Raw genomic sequence first — 6,603 nt, forward strand, 5'->3', positions numbered from 1 at the left:
ACAACCCCTCCCCAGGGACCACACAGGCGCAGCATGCGGATCGACAGAGGGGGTCTTGTTAATTAATTATCGAAGAACTCATCCGGACAAGGAGTCTCTTAAGCTTTACGAGCAACGCCGAAACCCCCCCTCCCGTCCCATCGAGGGGTGGAAGTGACTGCGTTAGTGGGGACGCAGCGCTGGACAGCAGTTGTTCACGATGTCAACGGCACGGGGGGTGGTGGAGGGGCGAACGAATGAAAAATATCCACAGACTTTTGTTTATTTTACGAGCGGAGAAAATTTTGCCAAGCATTGCCACGGCCACGTCTACCCACCAACGGCCGGAGATTTCGCCGCCCAAAAAACGCCTAAACACCCGAGTCTGGACGGAGACGTAGACTTATGATGATTTGGCGACGTTATTTGAGACCGCAGTGGACCGAGGAAGACCAAATTATTCACGAACTTGGCTGCCTGCGATTTTGGCTATCCGCGAATCGCATCTGAAACCCTACACGAATGCTGCATCGAGAGAGATAGAGAGTAAGAAAGCGATGAGATGAGAGATAAAGTGATATATTCATTTAAGGTAATTCGATAAAAGATTATTATTTGTTTCTTTCGGTTAAGTCACGTCTAAAGATAAAATAATAAATTAAATTAAATAATAGAATACGACGTTTCGATTGCAACACAAGCAATCATCATCATCAGGTATAATGAAATAGCGACATAAAATCTAACCAGAAAACTATAGACAGACATATTAGCAGACAGATATCAAAGAAACAAATAATAATTCCTGCAGTCACGAAAGTTCTAAAAATTAAGATCGATAAAAGATATGCTTTCAGAGGCCAAAATCATTATTTACAAACTTTGTCATTCACGCGCATCTCCGGAATGTCTCCCTCGCGAATAACGAGGCAATGCTGCATATGAATATTTACCGAGTTCGCAGATTGGACAACATGAAAAGGTTAAGGGTTGGGGCGAGAGGAATTGCAAACCCCACACACCAACGTTTAATCACCAAAAGTGTTGAAATCCTGTAGCCGACTATACCAACAGAATGACTGCCTACATGACATCTGCAGGCTTGACCAGAATTCCACTGGTCGTCATCGACTCCACAAAGACTACGACGAACGTAAGAAAAATGCACTAAATTTAAAACTGCTCACAACAACAGCCCGCCTTTCGCCACCGAGAGATGGTGACATCACTCGCAGCGGCACATGTGCCAGGCTAGGTGCAACCCCGAGGCCACGTGAAGTGTCGAAGGAGGGCCGTCGCTGGCAGGTCATGGGGAACAGACGTCGGTTATCGTCGACCGAAATAAAATCTTCCCACAAAATGAGCAAGGCTGGCTAAATTTCGATTTAAAGCTTTCGTGACTGCAGGGATTCATCTTCTTGGTTCTTTCGGTAAAGTCACGTAGAATGGAAATAATAAAGTAATAAAAATAAAACATAAGTGTTTAATTTCTATTATTTTATTATTTCCAAAACATCATATTTTTATTATTTTATGATTTCCATTCTACGTGACTTTACCGAATAATATTACGTAATATCATGTTTTATTTTTATTATTTTATTATTTCCATTCTACTTGACTTTACCGAAAGAACCAAGAAGATGAACGCTGGCTAAATTAACACTGGACGTACGTTTTGTGTGCGACCGCGCGTCTCACCAAACAGCTCGCCGTCAAGCGGGCTGGGAACACCGCTCGTAACGGAGCGCGCGGCGCAGGGCACTGCGCCCGCCACAAGCCTGGTGAACAATGGGGAAGAAAATGGGTCACCGAGAGAAAAAAAAAATTCGCGTCGGTCTAAAAATACACTTGGAGACCGACTCCACGAATTCTCAACCAATGACCGCCAGGGTCCATCTGTGGATGTACCTTAGACGGGGCAAGGGGCTTGTGGGGGAAACAAAAAGGGCCGGAATCAGGGGGCGAAGATTCCTCCCGGGTAGCCGGCCGGTTGTACGTTGAACTTCTTTTGCGCCGTACGTAGCCAACCACGCGAATCGCAGGCGTGTACAGTGCAAACAGCGCAGCCAAGCCAGCGACCGCACATTCGTCACGCACTCGGATCACGCAGGACAGGAGTTACGCGTGGTACATACATGGGGTGGAGCGGTGGCGCAGCGGTTAACACGACGCACCGTCAACTCGGGAGGGCCGAGTTCGAATCCACGGCTAGCATCAGTGGGGTCTGAACAGGTCCTGGGCACCACCGCCTTCGCTATGTTAATGCACAGTGGGCTGTTCAGTGTGGGCTGTGCATTATTTATAGACATACACGCTGTGTGCAATCCACTATCGCTCTAGGATATGGGAAGTTGGTGGTAGCTAAAGGAAAAAAAACAGTGCACTTTGTTTTGCCGTGTAACAGTCTTGAGAACAGCACTGTACATGCTTCCTTAAATACAGCCCTTGTGCTCGGCTCATCATCACTCAGGCGGTCTCTAAAATGAGTTCCACGCTGTAGCAAATGAAATGTGTGGTTCTAGAGGAATACTGGCAGCACCATAGGGATGTGGAATTTCCAATGCTCGCTTGTTTTTTTTGCGTTGCAGGAGACCACAGCCGTTCAAGGCCGCCCTTGCAAAAGAGCGGTTTAACTCGGTGGGCCTCACCAGCCGAAGTGAAGTCTGGTTCATCTACTCATTTTTGTACCAGATCATTGTTAGACGAGCTTCGAGGTAATGGTTCAGAAACGTGGTCTTTGATAGAAGGCAGGGGGGTGGGGGAAGACCCTGAAAAATCCCCAAACCAAGGAGTCATCACACGGTGCAGGTCAGACCGCGGTGCCTCAACCACTGCTCCTCCAGCTGCCGGAGGAGTGACAATGATGATGACCCGTTATAAACATTATCGGCCATGATCGATCCACCGGTGGGTGAACGCCTCCTCCCACGAGCTCGCAATGCCACAAACCACCCAGCACCTGCACACGAGTCGATCCCATCGCTCCGTCTCCTACGGCGGACGATCTCTCTGGTGGGGTCCGGCACTTCGCTGCTACTCGGTAGCTCATCTCGACCACTGCCCATAATTAGTAGGACAGTACCCGACTTATGAGCACAATTCGTTCCCAGGACTCGTTCGTAAGTGGATGACTGTACGTAGTTGCTCTACATAACATGGAAGGGCCCCCTTCTCAAATCTACCAACCTATGGACCATGCATAGCAAAGAGGAACAGCAAAACGACACCAACTCTCTCTCTGCTGAAGCCCTCTCATCGTGGCCAGCAGCAGCAGACCTCAACACTGACATCGAGATGCTGAAGATATTGCTGCCGCTACCATCATTTTGCGTGTTTAGTTTGTTGTCCTTGCCCATGGCACCTCCGGCTAGCAACGGTTGGCTACTACGTACGGTGCGAAGGAAGTTCAACATGCGGTACATTCTCAAGAACAGAGAATTGCAAGAGCACAACAGAGGGGGCCCCTGGGTCGGATTGTCAGTATCATGGACAAGCCCCGGCTTTTCCACGTACTGAAGATTTTTAATTGGCAACTCGCAGCCCTGGCACATAGCAGAATCCTGCATGCAGTGCGTGCCCGGGATTCATTGCCCTCTATATATAACCCTTGGGCTCACACCCCTGAGTGGTGATCACATATGCACGGACAAGCCCACACGCACAGAACACACACGTGCACTTTTGGTCACATGTACGTGTATTTGAGCCGTGGCATGTGGCCGTGCGCTTGGGAGTATTTGGCTGCAGCGAATTTCCACCTGATGAGCCCCTTCTGGACAAGAGCTATGCAGCTCAAGTGGGCCTTACCTGGTCAAATAAAAATTGATGTGCAAATACGATTCCGCGTATCGCCTTCAACGGTGGGACAAGCGCTGTGAGCGAATAGCCTTCATGCCGGCACGGGTTGCTGCGGCAAACACCGTTCCCGGCCGCCTTTGTCTTCCCAGGGCCTGACGGTTTATACGCCGCGCCACGGACTCATTTGAGGCCGAGTCGACATAGGGGATGCCCGGCACAGGGTCGGATACGGCTCGCCACTGGTATAGGCCGGGAGTTCCATCGAGGAGTGCGCTAACCACTGCGCCACCGCTCCACGCCACACCAGACGCACAGAGACGCTTTGTTGGACACGCAGACTGCTCTGTGTCCATGCCGAATACCAAAACCTTTCACAAAGCCGCACTGCGACCGGCGTGGTGAAGTATGGTCAAATGATGATGCCGATAACCCGACAACTGTGTGTGGGGGGAGACCTCATCCAGCAGTGGATTGATAAAGGGATGTGAATGATTAATTGTATCACGACAGCAGAGCATCGTATTACAATCACTCAGCTACTGGACGAGTGTTTACAGTATGTGTGTAGCATGTGTATGGGTATATATACTGTGTGTGTGTGCAAGTTGGTACGTCTATGGCATGTGTATGGATATACTGTGTGTGTGTGCAAGTTGGCATGTGTGGCATGTGTATGGATATATATACTGTGTGTGTGTGCGCAAGTTGGTATGTATGTAGCATGTGTATGGGTATATATATACGGTGTGTGCAAGTTGGCACGTCTATGGAATGTGTATGGATATACTGTGTGTGTGTGGCATGTGTATGGGGGTATATACTGTGTGTGTGCAAGTTGGTATGTATGTAGCATGTGTATGGGTATATATATACTGTGTGTGGGTGCAAGTTGGCATGTGTATGGGGGTATATACCATGTGTGTGCAAGTTGGTGCGTGTGTGGCATGTGTATATATACTGTGTGTGTGTGGCATGTGTATGGGGTATATATATATGCTGTGTGTGTGTGCAAGTTGGCATGTGTGTGGCATGTGTATATATTTACTGTGCGTGTGTTAAAGGCCCCATCTCTGTCTGGACATGTCACCCGTGTGACACATGGCATGTAGCAGTACCCATCGCTATAGACTGCAGCACTGGAGTGAGTGGGTGAGTGTGTGTGGGGGGGGGCGTTTATTAAAGGGTACAAACACAGCAGTGCCTCAATTGACGTGACACATTGACCAGCGTGGTGAAGTATGGTCAAGCAACTCCCCCACCCTTTAACCGGCAGCGCACGGGCAGGGAGGCTACACGTGAACACCCCCGGTACTTCACTTGGGCATGTAAAAGGATGGCTGAATATCGCTGTGAATGATAACCCCACCAGCACCAACACGCGATCAGGCTGTAGGAGGAATGTCGTCTCAGCAACACGCACGGTGATGGCCCCGTTTGGCAGCAACCACCACCACCACTAACCTTCGGTGTCGAGCGGGCGATCCGTCTCCTGCTGCTGTTGTTGATGTTGTTGTTGTTGTGTATCCGCAACACCGACGACGACGAGAGAGACACACACAGAAGAAGGTCGTGCTCCCCGTCACGGCGAGCCGGGCTCGGTGCGTCTCGCTTAGTCGGAGTCGTCAATGCGTCTCTCTGTGGTGGTGGTGTTGGTTGTTGTCTTCAACTCTTCTCTTGTCGATCAGTCAGACCTCCTCCCCTTCTTCACACACGAGGAGGTGGCATCGTGCGTGAGCCACTCTGCCCCTAACGCTCCCCCCCCCTCTAGACTCGGGAGCGACCACTCTACACGCCGCGGTAGAGCAACATCACCATCTCTGTCTGTCTGTCTCTCTGTGCGCGTCGGTGTGGTCCTTACGAAGGCTGATGACGATGATGATGATAATAACAATGGGGGGTGGGGCACACACACACACAACACGTGTTGTGTGTGTAAGGAGGCACCTTAATCACGGTCACGAGCTCGGCATTGTCTTCGCTGGAGGGGCTGGAGGAGGAGGGAGCTGCAGGCGGGGGGAAACAAAGGGAGACGCGCGTGGAGCGAGAGAAGCCGCTGATGATGGTGGTGATGATGGTGGTGGGGATGGTGATGGTGGTGGTGGTGGTGATGGTGCTGATGGTGCTGCTGATGATGATGCTGATGGTGATGAAGGTGGTGATGATGGTGGTGATGCTCGCCGCTGATACTGTTGCTGATGCTACTGCTGATGGTGATGATGCTCGCCGTTGCTGATGCTACTGCTGATGATGGTGGTGGTGATGCTCGCCGCTGCTACTGCTGATGGTGATGAAGGTGGTGATGATGTTGCTGCTGCTGCTGCTGATGGTGATGAAGGTGGTGATGCTCGCGTCTCTCTGCTATTGTATCCGCGGGCCAGGCACGGCGCGCCAGATGTAAACACGGCAGCCCCCAACAACTCGCTTCGCTCCACCTCCGTCGACGCTCGGCTCCTCCTTAATCACATGTCCGAACAAACGCTAATTCATTAATATTATTCATAGTATAACACTGTATTTGTGTGTGTGTCTCTCTCTCTCGCTCTGGTTATAACACCGCATACCGGCTATAGGGGGGGTCCATGGTTCGATCTCTGGGACGTGGCATTTGATTATCGCTCGTCTCATCCCCCCCCCTCTGCTGGCCGCACAAAGTCGCCTGTTGTTGTGGGGGTTATACCACCACCATCAACACCACCACCAACACAGTAGCAAGTAGCGACAGGTCGCGTGTGATGGGGAAACTCTCGCCGCTTCCGAGACGGCCGGTCAGCGTGGAAGAGTAGGCCAAGTACCGTCTAGGTCTAGAGGGGCTCTCTCTTTCTC

At 50.7% G+C, this 6,603-nt stretch overlaps 1 protein-coding gene across 1 annotated transcript in view; it reads right to left on the minus strand.

The window, feature by feature from the left end:
- The window catches only part of KLHL24 (kelch like family member 24), a 65,013-nt gene extending 58,722 nt beyond the window's left edge, over positions 1-6,291 (minus strand). The window contains exon 1 of the mRNA XM_078616775.1: positions 5,242-6,291. The gene's annotated coding sequence lies outside the window, so the exon portion shown is untranslated. The remainder of the gene's footprint in view (positions 1-5,241) is intronic.
- Between the last annotated feature and the right edge of the window lie 312 nt (positions 6,292-6,603).

The sequence above is a fragment of the Lampetra planeri genome, chromosome 51 (genome assembly GCF_965212315.1).
Source record: "Lampetra planeri chromosome 51, kcLamPlan1.2.h2, whole genome shotgun sequence".
Lineage (NCBI taxonomy): Eukaryota > Metazoa > Chordata > Hyperoartia > Petromyzontiformes > Petromyzontidae > Lampetra > Lampetra planeri.